The 25,921-nt window shown below is 34.5% G+C and overlaps 2 long non-coding RNA genes across 5 annotated transcripts in view; both read right to left on the reverse strand.

Moving 5' to 3' along the window:
* Positions 1 to 337: 337 nt before the first annotated feature.
* LOC116216622 lies at positions 338 to 2,258 on the reverse strand. Of its 2 annotated transcripts, none has more exons than XR_004159755.1 (3): positions 1,889 to 2,258; positions 1,678 to 1,807; positions 338 to 533 (listed from the first exon to the last, which is right to left on the reverse strand). It is a non-coding gene; the product is annotated as an uncharacterized LOC116216622 (long non-coding RNA). The 2 variants fall into 2 exon arrangements; XR_004159754.1 differs by having other exon boundaries at positions 1,678 to 1,804; positions 1,889 to 2,251.
* Positions 2,259 to 3,178: 920 nt separating this feature from the next.
* Positions 3,179 to 25,921, reverse strand: part of LOC116216567 — a 188,238-nt gene continuing 165,495 nt past the window's right edge. For all 3 annotated transcript variants that reach the window (XR_004159608.1, XR_004159609.1, XR_004159610.1), the window contains exons 4-7: positions 22,102 to 22,148; positions 9,493 to 9,642; positions 6,841 to 6,975; positions 3,179 to 3,492 (exon numbers count right to left, since the gene is read on the reverse strand). This is a non-coding gene — a long non-coding RNA (uncharacterized LOC116216567). The remainder of the gene's footprint in view (positions 3,493 to 6,840; positions 6,976 to 9,492; positions 9,643 to 22,101; positions 22,149 to 25,921) is intronic.

Consider the following 25,921-nt stretch of genomic DNA (forward strand, 5'->3'; position numbering starts at 1 on the left):
CTTTCTTTCCTTTTTTTTTTTTTGAGTTCAAATGGCAACAATTTATTGTATTAAACAGGACAATGTGTTCTGCTTAAAAATCAATGATAATCATTTTCTTAGAATGTTGTCTTCTGGGAACTTGGACATTTGTAGCACAAGTGAGGAAGAGTTTCAAGTTACAGCCAATTATATAGCCATGTTAGTCATTAGCTAGCTATATGTATTTCAATCACATTATCTAGGGACGTATATTTCTCAACCCCACAGAGAAAATGGGAGCCCAGGCAATAACAGCAATACAAATGTGGCTACATGCTGATCAGCTCATGAACAAAAGAAAATGAACCATTTCAGGTTCAGGAATACAGTGTTTTATTTCAATCAAAAATGCCAAAACAAAGCATTTCAATTTCTCCAAATGAATGTTCTGTGGGCTGGTGTTAAAATTCCATCTTCCTCAAAATAAAAGCAAATCTTGATATATCCCGGGGAGGAAAGCATGCAATTTCTTCTCATCTACTTGTTTCTAGTACTCATTTTCAGAACACATCCTAAATTAAAGAAGTAGTTAGTAAAGAGGCCAGTGAACATTATAAAATGTTTAAAAAGAGGTAATCTGAGCTTCACAGTAAGTTAGTAGGAACCATACGAGTCTAAAGAACCCTACCAGTGTGATGAAAATAAAATTTTATTTGGTGTTGAATCATTGCAACTGAAATCTAAACAAAAATAAACAGATCCACAATGTAACTGTTCATACACATACAAAACACTAAAAACAAATTCATAAGGATATCCTGTTGTCAGAACTCAGCATTAATTTGCTTTCCAATTCCAGTCAATTTGTTATCACAAATGCCCTCTATTAGAATGTTTTATCTGATACAGGGTGAATTAAAACAATCTTTTTATTCCGATGATAGAGATGCACTTAGCAGGATATAAAATAGTGATTTAATGGATACTTAATGGTCTGATGCTTTAAATGAACAAATCATAAATTAAAGCTTTCGTAGACTTTTATGCTTTCCCATTTGGATCCTAAAAACACAATTTGCATTCATTATTTAGGGCTGATATATAGTACTTTGCCTCTCAATGACATTCAGTTGCATCACAGTGTTTGTCCCCACAGCACACTTAATAACATTTTGCCTTTTAAGGAGCTCTTCACTTAAGGTCCTGGTCACAGCCCTCCCAAGCTGAAGATGGGCAACAATTGTTTCAAACTCCTCTGGGCAACTCTGAATTTACTGAAATACCTAGAAACTGAGCAATTGCTAGCTATAAATCTATTTCTTCTTCTCCAGTTCACTTCATAATTTCAATTGAGACAGTAGGGCGTGGGTTTCCTAATCATCATGTGAAAACTGAGCAAAGAGCCTTAATAAGTAAATCATAGTCTTCATGCACCAGTTTATGACACTACAAGAAATACCTTCACAGAAATAGGTTTAAAAAAAAAAAAACACACTTTTTCCCTTCTGTAATTATTTTTGTGTTTTTAAAGTGCTCTTCTATATGTTTTTCACAATCTCAAACTATGACACCTGCTTGTCTCACAAGATAAACCAGAAGAAGTAAAACAAAATAAAACCCCAAAATCTACTGAAATCAAAGCATCAAGATATGTAAGTTCTTAAGCACAGCAATACACATATTCTAAACTGAATTCAAGTACTTCTACCCTACTACCTGGCAGTTTATGTCCTGGTCCCTGCTCCTGGGAGAGGGAAGGCAATTCTGTGCTCCCCACCATCCTCAGCCATGACTTGATAGAAGAGAAGGTTCATGGGAGGTAACTGTGCCAGTTCTTTAAGTACTTCTTAGAAAGAGGAGGAAAAAGTCATAAATGTATTGAATGAAATCTGTTGTAAGAAAAATAGAGTCTTGCCAAAGCACTCACACATCAGACTGCTTGGTAGCAAAGGCAGAAACACACTGTCCCATTTCCACCTGCATATGCAAACCATGCAGCTGGCCTTTCCTCCAAACCCCAAGTATGAAAGCCACTGTTCCCATTATTACTGTCTAATAGAGTATTCTAGAATCTGTCCAAACAGGGAGACAGATCTGTAGCAACAAAGGCATAGGTGTTTTTCTGTTTTGTTTTAAACAGTAGTTAATCCTCTTGTAGTTTACCTGGCAAGCAGCTCAGCAAAACAGCTGGTCACTCACTCACTCCTCCAATTCCAGTGAGGATGAGAAGAGAATTGGGAAAAAAACATAGAGCTCTTGGTTTGAGAGTATAACACTTATTTATCGAGACAGTAAAGAAAAAGGAAAATAACAATGGTAATGATTATAATATAAATAAATTTACAAAACCAGTGATGCACAACACAGTTGCTCGCCACCTCTCAACCAAGCCAGCCAGTCTCTGAGCAGCAGCTATTAATCTGGCCAGTTCCTCTCATTTTTATGTTTGTTTTTTTTTTTCACATGATGTCATATGATATGGAATATGCCTTTGGCCAGTTTAAGTCAGCTGTTCTGTTTATGTCCCCTCCTGGCTTACTATGCCCCTCCAACCCCCTTGCCGGCAGGACGGTATGAAAAGCTGAAAAACTGGTATGTTCTTAGCTCTATACTACACTGCTCAGCGACAACTAAAACATCAGTGTGTTATCAGGACTGTTTTTCTCCTAAAGTCAAATCATAGTATCATACCAGAACCCAAGAAGAAAATTAACTCTGTCTCACATGCAAATAGAATCAATCACTTTTTTAAGGGGCCATTTTTATACGCAAGTACTGCTATAAATGTAACGCAATCTTGCACATTATCCAGTTTCCCTTCTTCCTGCGTCACTGTGGCTTTCAATACATAAGTAATTTGTGATTGAAACAAATATACAAGCACCATATAACACACATACACATAGATTTCTAGAGATATATGTTGATTTTGCATAGAAATATTACTTTTATTGAAATACAATACTTACCTAATATAAAAATAATTTCTTAGTCAAAATATTCCTGGTTAAAAGCAATAAAGCCAAAAGAACTTAATCATTTGCTCAATATATTTTGAAATTTTAAAATAGAATGCCTTCAACTATTTTTTTCAGAATAAGTAATGGAAATAATTTTAACATTACAGAAATAATTTTAATTTTTTTTTTCCCAAAAAACTTCAATTAATTTTGAGGGTTGTTTTATTTCACTTCTGAATTACTTCTGCACATCCTGGTTTATCACAATCTGCTGATAAAGCATTTTCAGATTGTTTCAATGGTACCACGTGGGTGGAGTATTTGTTGACCCCATAATATGGTGTGCTTGCATTTTTTCTTTTTGTACTGTATCACTAGAACTTACCTCATTTTTAAATGTAGTTGTCATCTCTAGCTCATTTCAGTCATTTCTGCCTTCTGCGCAGTTTCCTCCTACTAAGTATCTACATTTGCAATAATTCTCTCCTGACCAATTAGTTTTGAAAGTACCATACTGCATTTCCTCCTATTCTCTTTCACGTCCATTTTCAACTTCTTCCATACTGCAAGCCTAACAGGATTATATAAATATCAATATTAGTATCTCAAATATGAGAGCTTACATCCTCCTACTTATTCTGATTGCTATTATTAGTTAATGGTCTTTTCCTCCCACAAGTAGTAGAGTTTTCTTTTTTATTTCATACAAGACTTCATTGCATTTTTAAAACATATAAGTAACATTTTAATGCCATAAAAATGAATGTGAATTTCATCACAAAAAATGTGTTTAAGTAAAAAGAGACATGAGAGTAAGAAAAGGTTAAAAAATATTTTTATGTATACTGAGTCTTTCCAAAACAGCTTTCTAGTTGCTTAATATGTGTGACACAGTCAAATCTACACTGTCTTTTTCATCTGTTTCATCTATATTCATTCCAATTAGAACAAAAATCCTCTTTATAAATTGCCATGTGATGCCTGTTCTTCAGCCAGCCAGCTTTGGGACTGCTAATACAATCACTTGTAAACCATTATCAGACCTTCAGAAATTCATATCTTACAGTCTTCATATTTCTGTCATCTTTCAGGGACTTTGGATATTAAGTAAATTGCTCTGTGACAGTCTGCAAAGAAAAGACTTAAAATTACTGTATAAAAATTGTGTTCAATTTCCTTAATAAAAAATCACTATAAATAGTCTATTAAATGGTCTTTTGGCATTTTTGCTGAATTTATATGTGACCAATGCTGGAACAAGCCTAATTAGAGATATTAGTATGAACTATTGTTAGGGTGCTATCACATGCCAGTTCTGCAACATATTTCTTCTATAGAATTTAATGCTTAAACCTTTTATAATTAAAGGCTAACCACATCCATTATATATGCTTATTTGTGTACAGAGCTCTTTCTTCTTGTAACCAGGTAGTCAAACAAATGTTATATTCAAAGCACTGAACACACCTTCTAATAACTACAGATATGAGAAGGCACTTTTATTTTATCTTCCCAGAACTCATCACAGGAAGGAGAGCAGCAGGACAAAACTCAGGACTGATCTCCTCTCTCTCTTTTGTAAAACTTGAAGATTCACACAAGAGATTTCAGATCTCTTAAGAGCAGATTCCCTATCACACCATTCTGAAGAATTTACATCAAAGTAAGACAATATAACACTTTTTTTCTTATATTGTTCTCTTTAGTTTTTCCTGTTCTACTGATACAAATATTCCTAAATTAATCTAATGCATACAATGGCACTCTAACACTCAATCTATGTTCCACCAACGAGGGAATTTCACCTGATTATATTGTAGATTGTATAAGCGTTTTTATGCCTAATCAGGATTACATGGCTCCTTATTCAAATATCTTACAAGTGTTGTGTTATAACAGAGAGACTTAACTCTAGAAGACCCCAAACTTTCCCTTCAGAAATGATTTTGATTATCCGTGAGTTTTCCTACAGAACCACTGCTTTCTCATTTCCGTCTAACTACTTTGCCCTTAATCCCTTCTACCTTTATCAGTTTTCATTGCCTCTAAGTTTGGATTATTTCAAACTTCAGGTTATATGAAGACTTATTTTACAGCATTTGCCCATTTAAAAGGTTTTCAGATTTGACGTGTCGCTTTTCTGCATGAAAGTATTGCAGTTATCACAGTAAAAGATCTTTAGAGTGAGTAGCATCATGGTGACTGAGGAAAGACAAAGTCCAGTTAATGTGCAAACAGTCCATTATTAATTTGTAAGAATATGACTTGAATAGTCTTGCTGAATTATTCATTTTGCACAATATCACTATATTTGGAGTAGTTTATAAGGACCACTGCTATCTCCAAAGTTGATTGTGAGCTACAAGGAAACCCCCGTTAATTAATTCTTACATTAACTTTAGCCAAGATCCTCTCCAAAACAAATGCTCAACTTTTTTCAGAAGAATCTCACTTGTTTGATTTGATCTTCTTTCAGCATGGAAGAACATACTTGGGAAATCCTTTCTGCTTTCACAAGGCAAAAATACCTTTTGCACACACTATCGGTACAATCCTGTCTGCAGTGGGTTTTTTTTTGCAACAAATTTTAAAGAACAAGAAAGGTTTGTATAAGAAAGTTTTTCTATTTGAATCTCTAATATGCCTATTTATCCAAATGCTCTCTGCCAAATGCTCTCTCTTCCCTGCAAATCCATTTGCAGTTTCTGCTAGATAATAAAAGAAACAGAAAAAAATTGTATTCTAGAACAGCTTCAGACACACAAATGACAGAAAGACAATAGATACTTTAAATTGAAAAAGAATAATTAATATAAACATTAGTAGGACGCAGCAAAGTAAAATACACTAAGTAGTTCATTAAAAGCATATAAGTACAGAGGTTTACTGAATATTAGAAACGATCAATGTATTTACAAATGTCAATCATAAATTAACTTAAAACAAAAAGCTAATAATACAACTGTTTAAAAGCAGACATGATAAAAACTATTCAAAATAGTGAGCATTTACAAATAACTGTTGAAAAAGCGATCAGTACAAATATTCTTCACATGCAGTGAAAAGTGAATAAGGAAAATTACTTTTCAAAGTTGTGCAAGCATTTCAGTATTTGAAAGACTGTTTATCAGAGTTTTGTAGAATATATTTTTTAGTACTTGAAAAAACCTTTTAAGATATTTACAGATTTTGATTGACAATTTCTCACACTGATTTTAAGACTAATTTTTAAGTCTTTATTTTTAATACTTACTAATCCCATAACTAGTGCAAATGAAGTCCTAAATTATTTTGAACTGAGGACAGAAACTGAAATATCTTTTGAATATATACTAATTAGTCCATTATAATCACATCTACTGTTTCTCCATTTAGTATTCTGAAATGATCATAAAGGAAAACTTAAAACTTCTTTGAAAAAATAACTGACTACTGTTTAAAGACGGGGAAAAAAGTCTGTGAGAAGTTATATTATCTTGCTCCCATCTCTGTGAAGAGTACATTTAGAGATGGTGACATAATAAATTCAAGTCACTCACAGTTAAAATAGACAACTAAAGAAAGACAAGTATGCCCTGGCTCTTTCTGCTGGAAGAAATTGTTTATTAACTAAATGAATTTACAATGTACATAGTAGTTTTAAGTTTTTGCACATAGTAGATGTTATCAATAACTCTGAGACTCCTTTTTACACAGGTGAACAATTAGATGTATGAATATAAAGTTCCCCCAAGGTTTTATTACTATTTTTGTTCATGCATTATCAGAAAGACAGCATTCTTCAGTAAAATCCTAAAAACCGCACTTAAATTAAAAGTGAAAATGAGCAAAGCAAATAGCAACAGAAACACTAACGTGGATTTGATTTATTTCAGGTAATGTATAATCAGATAAAGTATTCAGGATTACACTTAAGTACCTTCAAGAAGCCTGCGCAGCACGCGCTTCTGTTTTTATCTGCTAGTGTTATAAAACAGCGTCTGACAACCATTAGGCTCAACTTTTCGTAAGTATTACTCATAGTATCTTCCTTGAATGACTGCCTCCTGTGGACCTGGAATAAATGAACATGATGAAACTTGCACACAAGCCATGACTAAAATTTTTCATGAGATTTATACAAAACAGATCCTTAGCAGTGAGAAGATACACTTAATAGATATTTTGGGAATATTTTTTTATTCATGAAATGCTGCAAATCCTTGAAATTCCCCAGAAATTTCCGAAGCTCTAGTCATTATCACCAGTTACAGCCATATTCTTTATTTTTAAAGCTTGAAAATGAAAAAAAATATATATATTTATATAACAATCTTTTGCCTCCTTAGAAGAGGTTCTGCTCCTACTTTGGTCTTACTAGATAAACTTAAATAAAAAAGCAATAATTCTCAATTACATATTTTCCCATGAATATTCCTTAACAATGAGCTAATGAGATAAGCTAATTGATGCTTTAGTTTTGCTAGTAACAATCAAAAAAGTATGATCCAGGGCAGGGTAATAAAAAAAAACACAAGTTATAAGTAGCAGAAAACAATATTTCACAAACATGTCTATATCACTCCTCAGAAATCATATTTAAACAAGGCATTACCTTTTATAAAAAAGAATTTTTTATGAGATTTATGAGTTTGAACTAAACACATCCAAGTCCAAGTCAGATGATGGTTCAAAAGCTTAAACTTTTTTTTAGAAAATGTAGATTTTTAATCCAACATTATTAGAATTTTGCAAGAATAGTAGATGAGTTTATGCCACTGAATTAATTAATGAAATGAATCTAATCTACCTGCACAAATCACGTTATTTGTAACACCACATACTCAAAACAGTTTTTAAGTTTGAGTAATATATATACTACAATTAATCCTACATGATCAATACTAACTAACTAACTAACTAACTAAATAATCAATACTTACAGTTTTTCAACCAATTTCTGCTGTTACATCCTTTTGCAAATCAGCTGTTTGCTTTGTTCTATTTTGTCACAAAATGCCTGCCAATTTTAGGGAAATGATTCACAATTCTATCACAGGATCACATTGTTCACTTTCTGAGCCTCAATCCCAAATCACTAATGTCAGTGAAAGGTTCTAATTGACTGTAGTGGATGGCAGAACAAGTGTACCCAGGACGTCTTGAAAATTGCTTTTGAGGTTCTCTGGCTTTTTCACTTTAGCTACTTGCGTGATCATAGTCATAGAATGTCAAGCCTAATTTGTTACTGATTTAGAAGTGGATTTTTCAAAGAATTTCTTGAAAAGCATTCTTTCTTGTGTCTAACTGTTTCTAAGAATCAAACCTTTTTCTGCTTTTGTTGCTTTTTGGGATCCATTGCATCTCTCCCATACCTTCACAGAATGAATCTTATTGGAAGATCCTGATATCTGAAGTTCCTATACTACACTGAGCTAAACTGTTAAGCTAAACTAAAGGAGACCATTTATGACTTTTGTTGTTCCAGTTTACTGGGAAAAAGTTACTGAATTAAAGCAAAGCAATATATACTTCCAATATAAAGATAAGTATAAAGATAAAATGCCTCAGAAGGTTGACCAAATATCTTCAGAATCAGTACACTAACACCTATGAGTAAAAGGAAACAATTTTAGGTCACTCAGCAAGCAACAAATTCCCTTGTTCTGTGACAAGAAACATTGTGTTCTCACAATTCTGTTACTCTTCTTCTCTTTCCCGTGAGTCACGTGTCTAATTAGCCTAAGGTAATTAAAGAGCAGTGGCAGGCATGCTTGGAGGACTTCAAGAAAAAGGTAAATGCACTGAAGGACATGGTTTAGTAGGCATCGCAAAAACGGGTTGATAGTTGGACTAGATAATCTTAGTGGACTCTTCCAAACTTAATGATTCTGTACTTACAGGTGAAAAGCAATCAGGACAAATGAACAGAGCAGGCAGTTCTCCTTCAGTCATTGCTGAGGAATGTAAATGCTGACATTTTTCCTTGTTATCTCTAAAGTCAAAATTTTAGCAAGATGATGTGCACAGAAAATGATTTTTAGCTTTCCCAGTGAATAAATTAATTGTAATTGCACTTTATAAAACTAATGGGAAATGAGTGAGATTATTTTGGATCCTGCTGTTTGTTGCCTCTGTAAAGCTGATACATACTGCATCTTGGGGTGCCAAGGCCTTGTAGTAACTATGCAATTATGCATTCCTGCCTGCTCGGCATCTGTGATAATACCTCCTCCAAAGCTATTAAATATACGTACATCTGTGTCCAGAGAGAGTACTACATGCTTGGGTTTGATAGGTGAGAGCCAAAATCTTTCTTTTTTTTTTCCATCTTTCATTTTTTTTTTTTTTTACTATCTGGCGAAACTGAATGACACAGTCACAGAAAGACCAGGAAAAACTAGCATATTCTTTTAAATGTTCAACCTAAAATCTCTACCATGAATGTTTAATGTCGTCACACTACTTCAGAGTAGTTCAGGCTACTACTAGTAATTCACATGTCCTTGATTTCAGTTCCAATAAAAGGAGAGTATTTGATCTCTGCCACATGATATGAGTATGCCCAAATACTTCCCCTACAGCTACTTACTGAAAGTCCCAGTTCCGTTTCCAGAGACTGCTACAAAGCCCACTGGGAGCGATGGATTTCAGTGGAGCATTTGAACCAGGTACTCAGATTGAAAATATGCAAATGCTACCGGTCCCCTTCAATCATCCAGCCAACCAGCTCAGTTTTAGTCTGAAACAGAACAAAACACATGCACTATTAAAAATCCTATGTGTACTAGAAGCGTCTCCTCAAAAAACTAAAAATTTACGAGGCTTTATTCTTTAGAAGACTTGAAAATAAATGTTACAACAATGAAATATTAATATTTAAAGCGGTAAACCAAAACTTCAGAAAATAATAAATCAACTTACAGCTTACTCACTAGAAGTTACCATTGTATGTTTCTTGGACTAAATGGGCTGACATACAAAATGAAAACCCATAAGGACTTTCATTCCAATTCTTGACACCTAAAATATTTAGTTAAACTTTGATTCGACTATGACAAAGCATGATATTTTAACTGTTAATGTTCACCTTTAGTGCAAAATTTACTCATTGTGCAAACTATTCACAGAAACTCTTCTAATAATAAAAATCTAGGCACTGTTTCTTTAGAAAGATCTTTAGATGCTATTGCAATTTTCTGTAGTGCTCATAATACTTCGAGAGATGCCTTCTTACCTATGCCATATCTTAACTTAGGATGGCATATTTTTACATAAATATGTAGCAAAAACTACAGAAGGAATGACAGCACAGAGATCTCTGGTTAGAATGGGTTTTTTTTTGTTTGTTTGTTTGTTTTTTACCAATATGATCTAAATGAAGAAGAAAGCGTAATTCTCAAACGACTAGCAGTTACCAGATGCAACAAGTGTTGGTGCATGGAAATTGCACAGCAACTTGAGGAAACAGCAACTAGACCATCTTGCTCAGTAACATCACATGGATTAGATGCATCAAACATTCTTTAATTTAATAGTTAGAATTCAATTTTCTGTTCCCCTAGGCTAGTCTGAAAGAAAAAAAAATCATAGCACAAATATACCAATACAGCAGATATGAAAACAAAGCAAGGTGAAGCTCTGAGGAATGTTTATGAAGAGAACTTTAGCAGCAGAATGACATATCTGACAGTCTCAATAGCACTGTAGATGAAATAGTCCAGAAAGTTCAAGAGTAATGAGAAAGCCATGCCCGTTAAGATGAAGAGGCAAAAGTAGCAAAAGCAACTGAAGAATAGCAACAGGATTAGACAAAAAAAAAACCCACAACAATTAAGATTTGCAGAAAAAGAGGTTATGGTAGTTATTCACCTGGTTCAGCATAACAGGGAAAAAATAATAATCATACGGCAAAAGTTTGGATTAAAAGAAGAAAAAAAAAGAAAATTCTAGAATTTTACAGCAATATACATCCTGGAAAAAAACAAAAAAACAAAAAAAACCAGAAGAGCTGACAGGAATATAAAGAATACTTCTGCTGACTTTTGGAAGGTAATAGCTGTTGTTAGAACTGTCATCTATAAACCAGTCAAAAGACAGATGTACTTGAAATGCCTTGCCCAATAAAGATCCCACATGTCACTCAAAATGATCAGACTATTTATTACGGAATTTGTAATGGAAACATGAAAGAAGGTATGAAACGATATAACAGAGACAGATGGACTGTTTTCTACATATGTCATTTAATATGAATCAGTGACTAGAATTGATTAACAGTTGCTGCTATAATGGATTAAACACATTCAAACGACTAGAGAGTAGGTGATAATTAAAATGCAAAGCACATGGCTTCAAAAAGTAAAATATTCTCCTGATAACAGCTAGTATAATCTATTAAAAATTAAATAAAATAGACATCCATTTTTGAAGAATAAAGGTTGTTCCACTGACAGATCTATGGAAAGATGAAAACATCAGCATTACATTGATATTGCTTACTGCTGCTTCTTCACCCAACTCTGCTTGTTCCCTAAACACTTCCTACAATACATTTGATGTAAGCACATATACCTGAGTATTGTTTCCCATCAAGGAAAGTCCTCAAAAAGGCAGCACTCAGCTGCTGGAGATACTGCCGCTATCACAGTTTTCCCCAAGTACCAGCTAGCACTTCCTTATCTTTCCATTGCATAGCCTGTAAATTATCTGTCAAAGCAACTCTAATTCAGTAGCACTGTATCATATATAGTGCTTGTAGGATGAATTCACCAAATAGTATTTATTATACTGAAAAAGACGAGAGAGTTTTTCTCACATTCTCTTTTGTCATAGTCATTCACAGTGTTTGAAGCAGCCAGCTCTGGTGAGTAATTATTTGTGATATTTCCAATGAGTTATCTAGAAGACAATTTATTTATGTAAAAGCAGACAGAACTTGTCTGGAAGAAAAGTTATTCATTGTTACTTGACTTCTTAAAAGAGCAAGATGTAAATAATTTTAGGATAGGAAAGACTACAGAAAAATGAATGCAGTGACCTCATTGTACAAATTTGATTTCTCTTCATTCTAAAATATGGAAATCTAAGTATAAGAGTGTCAGTTGAAGAAATTTCGTACTGATGCATTTTTTAAATTGCTTTAATTATTTTAAGTAACTAAAAACCAGAATTCAGATTTCCCTAAAAATCTCAAATTGTCATAAATATGCCACAAAGTACACTTGTACTTGAAGTATTTTACAAGATAATTCTCCTGTGCAAAGTACAACTTGATTCTGTAGGTTGGTTCCATGATTTAAGTTGAAGTTTACTCATGGCTTGTATTCATATTAGTGCCTGTCTTCCCAGCTACAGCAACAAGAAATATCATGAATACACCATGAAATTAACCATATAAGTACTAAAACAAAAATATCAATCACTCTTGCACTCTGCAGTCACAGTAGCATTATGTTACAACTAACCTGAAGTATGCTGCTTGGCAGTGGAAAGAATATTCAGGAAAAATAGGTGTTTTTTTTGTTTGTTTTGTTTTTGTTTATTTGTTTTTTTTCCTTCCCTCTGCTTCCTCCCTTAGTATTTTATGGTGTCTTAATAAATCCTTTCAGCAATATTTATATAACAAAATACAAAGCTAAAAAGAGGAAAACAAATAGTTTCAATCAAAAATTCCAGAGGAGGTTTGAAAAAGTAAAATTTCAAACCTTTGTAATTTACCTTGAGGAGATACTTCTCTTATGGTCAGAAGACACAATTTTTGCCAGTTCTGTAAAATTATCCATCTACTTTCGTGCACACAACATGCTGAAAGAAATACTAACTTAATGCATAATCTCAGTCCTTTGAAAAACAGGTGTGCATCTGTGTATATATAAATTTCCCTTCGGTTCGCATAAGCTGATGTACTGGCCTTTTTCTTTAAACCTAGTTGCTTAGCAACTAGGAAAGATAGAGCATTTTTAGAAAATAAGTCCTCATTGTTTAACAACAGTTTTAAGATTTTAAATTGTGCGGATTTTTAGTAGCTGGGACTCAGTTACACAAATTTTAATGAGAAAGTCATACTCCCACTGTAAACAAGGGAAGATTTTTCACTCAGTTTGCAAGATAGGACTTCCTGTTTGTTGCTTTTCCTGTTTCTTTTTGTTCTAAAGCCAGCATTGAGCACAATATATAGACTATTTCCCTGAGCGCAAAAGGTGCTGAATGTTTTCACCAACTTCAATTACACCTTCTCTGAAAATGATTCTTTCATGAGCACTTATGAGAAATGACAAATGACATTCATAATAAGCCATGTCACTGGAGCACTAATCAAATTAGACTTACTACCTTTGCAATCACAAGTGGGTCTTCATGTTTTATATCTGAACACAATTTGAGTCAAGTTAGCTTGCCAGAACATTGCCTCTATCCTCATAAAAGTATATGACAGCTATAACAAGCATTTTGGGAGTAGGCAGGTGCAGCACAATACAGACACAAGAAGTCTAATGAAAACATAAACCAGACTGTTTTCCTCACTAAAAACTGTATTTCTATTAGCAATTCAGAAAAATATCAATGGTAATCAATTAAGAGTGATTTGGATAAGACATTCTGCAGATGTAGGAGATTAATTATAAACATATTAGCTTACTGATTGGCTAGTTCTGTGTATTTATTTAGACATCATAGTATGCCTTGCCTCTAACATTAAGTCTGTTTTATATTTCCTACTGTGTGGATAGAGAAAGACAACATGCTACAAAAATTTGTTTTGCCTAATGAAAAGGTTTGTGCTCTGGTGCTTACAAATTGTGATTCAAAAACCAGGACTGGAAGTAGACTGAGAGACACATTGTTTACTGTTTGATTAAAACACTTAAATAAGTTCTGAACTGTCAAGAATAATAAGTAGGTGCTCAACACATAATTTCTTACCCAATTATTTTTAAGAACTCTTAGATATATAGCTAAGCGTCATAACCTTTGCCCTCAAATCACTGCAGTAAAATAGCAAATGAATAATTCAGGTAAACAGTATTAGCAATTAAATTATAACTTTCTCAAGAGAATCCACTGTCATGCATTACTTAATAAAAATGTATAAAAAAATAAATTTCATAACCATCTCACCAGGTAGACGCTTTGGAATAAGGTGTTATGTGTAGAGATAAACGCATTAATATAGGATTCAAATATATAAAACTCTGAATAGAAATTATAGTATAGTTTCCAACAATGGCAGTTGCGTTGTGCCATCTGAATGTTTTTATAAATTTTCAGTGTTTTGCAAATATTAAAAAATTTCATCCAAAATCTGACAGATTTCATTTCCATTTGCTTAATTTGTCTTGCTTTTCACCTTTATCATTGCTGTTTTATGCTAGTGCCAAGTTGTATCTAATGCAAACGATTCCAGTAGATCTTCACTTACATATTTTAGTTAAATTACCTATTTTAACTAAATAGGTAATTTAAATCAAGGAATTAAATCAAGGAAATTATTTACATTAAATTATGTGACATTTTTCCTTATAACATAATGAGTGCTACGTCCTGGTTTTGTTAGGAATTTTCACCAGGACAAGGTGAAGGACAAAAAGAACTAAGCTTTTATGTTTTGAGCAAAATTCATATGCTCATAAACATGCAAGTTTTACATCATTCGTGTCCAGGGAAACACAGAACAGCTAAGTTTCAGCTAACAGTAAGCTAAGTTCATCTACAACCACTAGGATGGCAATAAAAGATGCAAGAGAATTTGGGAGAAATTTGCAGATTTCCTTGATATTAATTCCATTTTCCTTAACAAACCTGTCACTTAAAAATATAAACTTCCTGAATAAGACACACACTTGGGAATGTTGTCAGATGAGTATCTCCACACGGAAGGTGCTGTCTGGTGCAGCTCTCCTGCAACCAGTTCCTCATTCACTGTATAGAGCACCCAACATAAGTATGTGAATAAAGAATAAGCTGCATGTGAATCAATGCATTGGAGTTATCTTCTTCATTTTAAAGTAAATATTAAAGCAAAACAAAACAAAACAAAATAAAATAAACAACCACCAAACCACTTGAGAGTCCAGTAAGAAAAATATGGGCCATTCTTCTCTGCAGAGTTTAAAAAAAAATCTAACAAAAAAACAGCTGCACCTAGAAATTGTTTCATAAAGCGTGCTTCAACTTAAGGAATATTAATTGTTACTTACATAATTATTTATCTGCTTTTAGCAATGGAACTCTGAACTAGAGGTGGTTCTAATATCTGATTCCATATAGGAGTGAATTTTATAATTGGGTAAGGTTGTTTTTTTAATAGGAGCTCATCAGTAGTTCTCTGTTTTGTTGTTGTTAGTTGGGTGGGGTTTTTTTCTTTTCTTTTTTTTGCTGTTGTTGCTTTGATTTAAACCAAACCAGAAATGAATTAATGGCTGTAGTATTTTACTTATATTCTTCATTTTCTTATTAAAGATGTCAACTACTACTTCAACACTTGTCAGAGATACAGCAAGCTCTTTGGAAAATGTATGTAAATCTCCATATATTCCAGGCTGACAAAGCACTAGCAAGGTGAAAAGTTGTAAATACGCATCACTGTTCCCAGCCTTCTGGTACTTCATCACATATGACATCTAAAAAATTAAAAATTAAGAATTCAAAAATACCTATTTTTGCAAAAATACAGGTCTTTCATATGATTATTTTTATAATAACAAAAGTCACTTCTGGTTTTTCTCAAAGAGCAGGGCTAAATAGACAGCCACGTTTTCAGTTCTCCTTTCAAGCAGAAAGGGCTTAATCATGTTCTGTATTAACTTTTGTCTGCCAGCACCATGTGCTCTACGTCCTGCATGCTAAACACAGCAATTAATATCACCTTTACTGATCTGCTCTTAGAGAGAAACAGGCAAACCTGTCTGCACACCTTTCATTGCTTCTGTTCCTGTCTGAGGGATACAAATATTATGGATTGAGCATAAAAAGACTTGAACTGGGCTTAAAAGATTCTCTCTGAATAGCAGGACAAGATGAGTCAGTAAATCACATCCTACACTAGGTCATGGGATATGCAAGACTCTCCTGTTCCATAGGAGATTTTCTGCCTTTTATTTATTTACAGAATAGAGAACTCAGGGTTGCTAAAAAGCAGAGTGGCTGATACGTTATTAAGCTAACAGAGACAAATAATTTCCATCAGTAAGTGATTTCTGTCACAGCAGACTATCTAAGCAGTAGATCTTGGTACATTACAGAATGCAGAATAGAAAATTCCTGAGTTTTTTAGCACCTGCATCATTTTTCTCATGTACGTATCTTTCAGCTTATTTCAGCAGAACTACTAGAAATCCAATGTACAGTTGAAGATCGAATTCTTTGCCTGTTTTTAAGACAAGATTCTCTTAATATTTCATGGTGTTACACAAAATGAAGCTTGTTTTTACTACAGCTTGTTAGACAACATGTGAGTAACAGGGACAAAGTTAGAGACCAGATACATCGTGCACATTCTGCTAACAGATCTAATATGGGTAGACTGAAGATACTGCAGTTTCTTTTCTCACTCTGTCACCAGTGAATGAAATGAATGAAAGGAAAAACACTTTCATGCTGTCAGAAAAACCGAAGCAGTACTGCTCTTCAAGGGGCAGCATCTACATGGAGGGTCACTGGCAAAGTATTTTTTCTGATGTATTAAAACTGTTCCACGTTCTTCATTCAAACTTCTTGTAAATTAAACATTTGTAATCAACAATTGGATTAAAAACTCTCACTTCAGCCATTTTTGATGCTTTTGGAACATGAATTGTTCCTGAAGGCGTTTAAGTTCATAGGAAGTCTTGGCGATTCTTGAAGGATCCTTATGGACCAGTCCCAAGAGCTCTAACTCCCATGACAAAATCTCAGCATCTCTTCCCTCCTGTTTAGGCTCATTGTGTGCTGCCAAAACCACCTACCCAACAAGGCATCTAACAAGCACAAATCACAGGTCCCAGATAGCTCACTATATTTCTAGAGAACTTCAGAGAGGACACTGATAAGGTGAAATCTGAGGAATTTCAGCATCTTACTGATTCAACATCCTATGCCTGATAAAACACATTTTGATCAATATTTAACATTTTTCTAAACATAAGGAGGTATTCCAGCAATGGGCAAGCATCTAGCTGCAATCTCCTTGTTTGGCCATAGATCTTAGTATGGCAGCATATGACAGCCTCCATTATACTACTTAAACTTGAAGCAATGCAGCACGCTAACACAGAAGTTAAAACTCTTACTTTAAAGATGGGGAACAAAGAGGTAGCCAAGTACCCAGAAGACAACAAGGTCTAGTCATGAATCCTTCCCCAGAATGTCCTAAACTGAGAAAAACTGCCTTGTGGATATGGCAAGTTAAAAGATAGACACAGACAGATAGAAGTATTCTGGAGGATTGTTTCTGGATGAAATTTCACAGAAGGCTTTTTAGAAGATCACATAGGCTGTTCCAATAACTTTTCTGCTGATCTTTCCTATACCTTAAGCAAAATAGGAAATAATTGTGTTCTTTGTCATACTTATCCTCCTCTTTTGTAACACATGAAACTTTCTAAGAGTTCACTGGCAGCACCATGTTAAACACATCTGTGTTGAGGGGAGAGAAGATAGATACATCACAGAAGGTCAGCAGAGCTAAGACTGGCAGGAGACTTCTGCCCCACTGCTATGTTCGAAATCCAGAAGCAAATCTGGGCATACCTTCAGGATTGTTATGTCTCTACCCAGGGATTTCCTTTCATGGGAAAAATGAACAGCTGGAAGTATTAAAAACAAGGATGTACATATAAAGTCTTCACCAGTAACCTGGGCTGAAGAATGAAACTTAGCAGATGGGCTATTTTCTCCAGGCAAAACTGGCAGTTCCTTGGAAGGCAGGTGGCAGGCAGCTTTCCTCCCTAGTGCCACAAAAGCAATAAAAGGATATCAGTTTATAAAAGAAAGAATAGCTAAGTTAGAGTGCTTATTTTAATTCTCCTTCTGAGGTTTAATGACCGTATCTTTGCACAAAAGCTTTATAGCACTGAATTACCCAAGGATGGGGTTTTGTTTGTTTATTTTATCCTCCTTTTCAAAGAAAATGAAATGTTTCCCAGAAGACTTAATAAGAATTTGCAATACTGTTAACATATAAACTTGTAGTTGGAAACACTACTGGAATCCAGTAGCAAAAATGTTATATATTTCTTTCCCACTTTTTTGGCTGGTGTATGATAACAATTCCATAGACATGAACGGGGCGTACAGTGGCTGACAGGAACAATACAAAATCGCAGATGTGGTGTAAGACGGTATATATGTATATATATAAATATTTACTGTTTTTGGTGAATAGCGTGAAAAACTGAAGAAGATTCATGCTTCCCACTGTTTCTTTCATATTCCATCTTTTTTTTTTTTCACAGCTCAGAAATTTCTCATTATCGCTATTTAGTTCTTGAGTCTCTGAAATCTACTTCCTAAAAAGTTCTGTCCTTTGTTTTCCATCACCTCTCCCCTACTGTCTACACATCATAAACTATGAACTACTGCATTTTGACATATTTTTTTTCTATCTTTTTTGTTTCCAAGCATGTTGTAAGTTTTGGTGATAGCTGCTAGGAGAGAGATGTGTCTAAGGGGTGACTTTAACAGCACCACTAAGCAAATCATTAAGTGAGAAACCAAGTGTAAACAAAATCAGAAATGGTTTTGTTAAGTCAAATCTTAGATATTACTTATTTCAACTCTTGCAAATATTGATAAGCAGCTTTTCTAATCAGTATCTGTTTCATGGGCTATCTTCTGTCTGTCTCCCCCTCCCCATTTCATTGAATCAGGATGTGTTTCCATCTGTACTATAATCAAGAAAATATCCCTGTGTTTAAAACTTCATTATATGCTTGAAGAGAAATTAATTTTGTAAGTTTATTCTTTATCTGCATTGCATGCTATTAAAAGCAGATTGTTAATCATTGCCAAAACAAATCTGTAATTGAATTAAAAAAAAATCAGCTTTTAACAACAAATGTTCATTTTTTCAGCAAAGTATCTGCTATATCAATATAGCAAATTACATTTGTTTTATTTTTTAAACAGAAAAAATAGATACTAGCAAATAATTAAAAAAACAACATTTAAAAGATTTTAAAGTCTTCTACTGAGATGTCAAGAATGCAACCTTTCTTTTCAGTACTGCTGTATTAGCCCTTCAAATGACATTACAAATGTCCCACTAGATACACGTGCTAACCAAAAAGTAAATCATAGGGCAAATGGTTAATGTTAAAATATAATAAACAATTATAATTATAATTATAAACAATTATAATTGTAAATTTTAAATAAACTGTATTCCCAAGCTTAAAGTTCCTAAAATATAAATCTAGGCTCACTTATTTTTTAATTTGCCTTGAAGTCTGCACACAGATCAAATACTTACAGAACAAACTCTTCTGTAAGGACAGAATGACCGAGTTCTTAAGAAGAGCAGATTTATGTCAAAGGCTGCCAATAGATGATGTCATTGAAGAAACAAATTTTAATTCCTCTGAATATGAAAACATCTTGTAAACATCTTTACATTTAATTGCAGCAGTTCTATTCTCCTGCCTATGTTCCAAACACCCATGAGGATTAAGAGCATTACAAGAAGAAAACGCTATGCCCAAACGAATTACTCTTTTAAAAACATGGAACAGAAAGAACACCAGATGTTCGAAAAGAACAGAGTATAGATCTAAGAATCAGAAAGGATGATGAATATGGACCATGAGATAAAGCATTAAGCAATGTGATGAGCATCTGTTGAGTAATAAATCTAATCTTTGTACAGTTCTCTTTCCAAAATGAATTTAAACTGAAAGTTTTCCGACTTGGTGAAAATATTGTCAAGTAAGAAAATATTGGTCATTTTCACAATAATATTTCATATGTTAATATGAATAATCACATGCTAATAAATTATTTATCTACAGATAAATAAATACTTCTGGCAATTTATGAATAAATTGCAGTTTTTATTTATTTGTAATCCAAATGGGGGGTCATAATTGATTAACCTTCTGAGAAAACTATGAAAGCTAAGGGCACATGGAAGCAACAGCTATAATTTGAGATTACGTAGAACCCTTTGCTAACTAAATAAGCTTTTAACATTTGAAATCATGAAATCGAAGTTGGTTTCTGAGGAAAATTAAGTATTTGTTGAGAGACTGAGAAGAAATGGTATAACACAATCTCAAGATCAAGAGTAAATGAACAGCAGGAAGAGAAGACGTTTTGTTCATGAAAACAGTTGCAGTTGTGAACTTCTTTGAAAGACATTTGCAAGTGAAACAGCTGCACTGGAGGGCACAAATTCAGCATGTAAAGGTTTCTCACTGAGTGCTTATTGCCTTTGAGAAGTCTTCTGAACATATCTGAGCAGATGCAGAAAAAAATATATACTATAACTGCATGCAATATTTTTTTTGTCACAGTTTTTTATGCAGAGCACGCAACATGCAGCTAGGGAAGGATATACTTGCATCACTGCAGAGACCTTGGCTCAGGCCCAGAAAACTCAGTGAATGACAAATATGACCTGTTCAGTATTTTAGAAAATGTTTATATCAGTATAATGCAAAGAAAGTTTGGATGGGGAAGAATTACAATTTGATATCATCTTGTAAAGAAAGCAAGCTCTACTCTACTTCATCACAGAATTTCTCTAAAGGAAAGCAGAGCCATTTGGCACATGCTCTTCTAATTGTGTTGCACATTAAATAGGGAATAGTTTATACTTTTGTTTCTCTTGGGATTGTTTGGTGATGGTGATGATGGTTTTGTAATGAAAATGAGAATCACGATAATATTGGAAGCTATATTCTTCAAGTAACTAGGAAAATATTTTCAAAGAAATAGCATAGTAATAATATCCTAAGTTCCCTCTTTTTGCACACTGACAGCCAAGATTCATCCTGTCAGTCTTTGTTGTTTCAAAGCATAGGTTTAACAGAGACGATGAAAAATGTCCAAACCAGAGTAAAGGAATTCAACTTGAGTCCAAGATATGAAACTCCAGTGTGAAAGGCTATATAACCGTTTCTTAGAATACCTTCTGAAATGAGATTTATTATTTAGTGTGTCTTTTATCTATGCCCTGGTTTCAAGATTCAATAAGGGGAGTGTGTTTGTCACTTTGCTCTGGACAGCAGCAGGTATGCATGGAAGAAGGTTGCTCCAGCAAAATTCAGGAGGATATCTGATCCCCCTTCAGACCTAATTTCAGGTGCTTGTGTTTTATTCCATCCACATACACCCAAAAGATTAAGACTTCTATTCCAAAAGCAAAAAGACAAAGAAACAGTCTATATTTCCATATTCATATTTTAAAACAACTTTTATCTGCAAGTAAGTTTGTAAGGAAATGACTCCTAAGTTGCACAAATTGAGCTCTTCTCTTATCAACAGTAGTCTTAGTTCATTTTACCAAATTTTTGCTCTAACTCCTTCAACCTCACCTTTTCTTTTAATCGCTGATCAGAATTTCTAACTTAATTACACAAGAATATGTTGCTGCACATCTTTCACCTTCTCCCTTTTGTTGATTTACTATTTAACTTCTCCTTTTCTTATTAATTTTTATCTACACTCTGCAGGTGAATAGATCAGTCTGTTCATCTGTCACTGAACTGTAGATCACCAGCTGTTACATTCCTTACAACAGTTGCACTAGATTGGGAAAATCATTTTTCATTATTTCATCTTAGCTTTTGGAAAACATCCACATCAAGTAAATGTCTAAATGTCTTGACATAAAAAATGTAATCTCTACAAACACAGAATTAAATTGCAGTATTGTACTATATCAGGCCTTATATATTTTGTACCAATCAGCAACAAAGAAACATGTATGTGCCACACCAGGCACAGTATTGATGGTGGAATAACCATCTTTTCAGTAGTACCAAAACTAATTTTCCATTGATGATAATTTATTTTATTTTTATTTTTATTTTTTAATTATTATTATTATTATTATTATTATTATTTTTATTAGGGTTTCAACTCATCTGTGGGCAATGCAAGGCTCCTGCTAAGAGAAGTAGCAGATTAGAACTCTGCAAGGAAAGAGATTGTACTCAAGTGAAAAAGGAATGTACCTCATAACATAAAGGCATAATACCATTAAAATTATGTTGCATCTTACCCTTCAGGATGCAGTGTTCTTAGATTTGAAGGAATTCTTCATTGTACCTACAATATTTAATTGAGAAATGATAAAGGCATTTTGTAAGAAACATTCTCAGGAAGGAAAACACATACAAATATGAAATTTCCAAAACATAGATATGGAATGTTTTTCAGTTCAGATGAAATCATAGATCCAAACTCATTAAAATTGCCCCTTCTCTTCTCTACCATCTTTTCTTCACAAACTCCTAAGGAGGTTTTACTAAATCAGTGACAAGGTCATGTACCAAGAACCAATTTGCTGTGATACAATTAAGAAAGCAAGTGAAATCCCTTCATTTATTTACTATCCAAGAACATCAGAAAATTTGAAGTAAAAACTCTTGTAACCATGATGTACCGAAATTATTTTAAAAATTCCAGTCAAATTGCCTGAAACATGCTTCAGTTCATGGTAGTATCACGGTTTCTTGAAGCACTCACTTGAATGAGAGTGATGCAGAGAACAAGAAAATTGCTATTTCAGGCCAAATCTGTGATGTGTAAAAACTTCTGTTTCAGAACTGGATAGAGAAGGTAGAACATCAGTGAATTATTAGATTTATAATTTTATAATTTTTTAAATTTATATATTTATAAATTTCCTATTACCCCTATTAGGTCCTAACGATGTTACCTAGCACAAAGACAGCAGTGAGTGGGAGCTGCTGGCCCTGCAGTGCTGTACCACTAGATGTCCCAGCTCTAGGAAGGGAGAAGCAGAAGGGCACTGCAAAACTGGGGCTAACTTCCAAGTCCAGATGAATTGTGAATCTGTAAAATTTTTACTTTGGCATTATCAGGTTTGAGTTTATTGCATCCAGATTAATGCTGTTCAAATGATTTGCTCATTACATAATTCACTGTGCATGAAAAAAGTTTCTTACATGATTTTTCTAGTGAAATTGGATTCTGTTCACATAGGAAGATAAAAACCTACTTCTATTTACTTATGCATTCTAGTATAATTATGCAATTTAAAATGTCAAGTGTTGTAGATTTAATTCTCAAATCACACAAACAGTACAGTAGTTACTTAGGGTGGGCATGGTGCCCACTCAGTAACTCTTTCTTCCTTAATCTAGAGTTTCACCACAATTTTTGTTAAAATTTTATACAAATGTGACTAAGAAAAATAATGTTTTGTTGACAAAAACAGAGGAACAAAAAAAAATTCATGGTAACTTGTAGATTAAGAGCTCTGAATGCACTTGTATAATATTCATGAATAAAGAGAAGCATCATTTTATTGAATATTAATATTCATGAGTGGGGCTAAACAAAATCAAATTCTCTTACTGACTATGCCTTCATCTAGAAGATTAATTAAATTAAGTTCTATAAGGGCAGTAATTTCATTTCAAAACTCATTTGTGAAGGAATGGTCACTTTATCCAAATGTTATCTTTAAGCAATAAATTCAGAAGCATTACTTCAGGCGACACTACTCATATTACATTAATGGATTTGAGAGCTTGATGCTTCTTAATGACCTTAATATTCAGGGAAATTATTTAAATCATGATTTTTGTTTAATATTAAAATATGTTGATTTCTGTTGGAAGCTGCTACATATAATGAAACAAACAACCATTATGGATTCCCTCCACTATGCTTCACAACAGTAGAAAGCTGATAAGTAATGTTTCGCTGGAAAATATTAATTTATTAAATGAGATACTTCTTCATATTTTATGCAAGTGAAGACAGGAGTGAAATGCCCTCAGACTGATGGATTAGTTGAAGCTAAGTTTTATATTCAGCCAGCATGGGTTCATGAAAGGCAAGTCGTGCTTGACCAACCTCATCTCCTTCTATGACTGGGTGACCAGACTGGTACATGAGGGAAAGGCTGTTGATGTAGTCTACCTAGACTTCAGCAAAGCCTTTGACACTGTCTCTCACAGTATTCTCTTGCAGAAACTGGCTGCCTGTGGCCTGGACCGGTGTACCCTTCTTTGGGTAAAGAACTGGCTAGAGGGCTGTGCCCAACGGATAGTGGTTAATCAGTTAAGTCCAGCTGGTGACCTGTTACAAGTGGTGTCCCCCAGGGGTTGGTACTGGGGCCTATCTTATTTAATATCTTTATTGATGAGGTCATAGATGAGGGGATTGAGTGTACCCTCAGTAAGTTTGCAGATGACACCAAGCTGGGAGGTGGTGTCGATCTGCCTGAGGGTAGGGAGGCCCTTCACAGGGATCTAGATAAGCTGGATCGCTGGGCTGAGGTGAATGGAATGAGGTTCAACAAGGACAAGTGTCAGGTCCTACACTTTGGCCACAACAACCCCATGCAGCGCTGTAGGCTTGAGGATGAGTGGCTGGATGACTGTGAAGAAGAAAGGGACCTGGAGGTGTTGGTTGATGCTCGGCTGAACATGAGCCAACAGTGTGCCCAGGTGGCCAAGAGGGCCAAAGGCATCCTGGCCTGCATTAGAAATAGTGTGGCCAGCAGGAGCAGGGAGGTGATCATCCCCCTCTACTCAGCACTGGTGAGGCCACACCTTGAGTACTGTGTTGTTTTGGGCCCCTCACTAGAGGAAAGATATTGAGGCCCTGGAACGTGTCCAGAGACAGAGGGCAACAAAACTGGTGAGGGGTCTGGAGCGCAAATCTTATGAGGAGTGGCTGAGGGAGCTGGGATTGTTTAGTCTGGAAAAGAGGAGGTTCAGAGGAGACCTCATTGCACTCTTAACTACCTGAAGGGAGGTTGTGATGAGGAGGGGTTTGGCCTCTTCTCACAGGTAACAAACAGGACCTGAGGTTACAAGTTGTGCCAGAGGAGGTTTAGGTTAGGCATAAGGAAAAACTTTTTCTCTCAGAGAGTGGTCAGGCACTGAAATGTCCTGCCCAGGGAGGTGGTGGAGTCACTGTCCCTGGCAGTGTTCAAGAGGCATCTGGATGAGGAGCTACAAGATATGGTTTAGAGGCTTGTGGTAGCAATGGTAATGGGAGGACGGTTGGACTAGATGATCTTGCAAGTCGTTTCCGACTTTGTGATTCAATGATTCTATATTTCTTAAACAAGCATTTTTGTCATTGCTAGCCTTGCAGACAACAGTGCAGTAGCACAGAACTATCATTTCAGTTAGGTAAGCAAAAATCCTTAACTATGTGAATTAAAGAACAAATGTTTCACCATTCAGTAAACTTTTTTTAGCAACTTTTTTTTTAAACTTCATTTTTGTTTTTATCAAGTGCTTTATTTGAAGCATGTTCTTAAATTAACCTTCTCCAAACAGGTTCTCTTAAATTGAAGTGTAACTCTTCACATCATCACACCAAATGCTCAATCAATTCTTCCTACTCTTCTCTACCTCTCTTCTAGTTGTTCATATACCCCTATTAAGGACATCTCTCAGAGTCCAGGATCCAGGAACATTTCTGCCCAGAAAACAATCTTCAGTTAAGTCACTGACCAAACTATTAGGTGACAAAATTCAATTTCATCCTTATGCAAAACAAGAAGCTCTTAAGACCTTCAAAAATGTTAATTACTTGGGAAAATAATTTCTAATCTCCCTTTGGTATAAGTACAGAGATGAAACCCTCATACGTAAGAGCTAACTCAGAAAAAACATCACTGGTGCTTAAGTCCCTCAGGAACACTGGAAACGTAATTTAATCTTTCTAAAGTGGACAAATCTACCAGTGAAGAAAGGAAACTATTTATATTTTTAAGGACAGACAAATTTACAGATCACCAACATTATTATCTATGTCACCTGAAACTCATACAGTTCTAGGAATTAAATTTTTCTTCCTGTGAAGATGAAGCAGGCACTAATCTGTTTGAT

This window comes from Meleagris gallopavo, chromosome 4 (genome assembly GCF_000146605.3).
Source record: "Meleagris gallopavo isolate NT-WF06-2002-E0010 breed Aviagen turkey brand Nicholas breeding stock chromosome 4, Turkey_5.1, whole genome shotgun sequence".
In the NCBI taxonomy this organism is placed as follows: domain Eukaryota; kingdom Metazoa; phylum Chordata; class Aves; order Galliformes; family Phasianidae; genus Meleagris; species Meleagris gallopavo.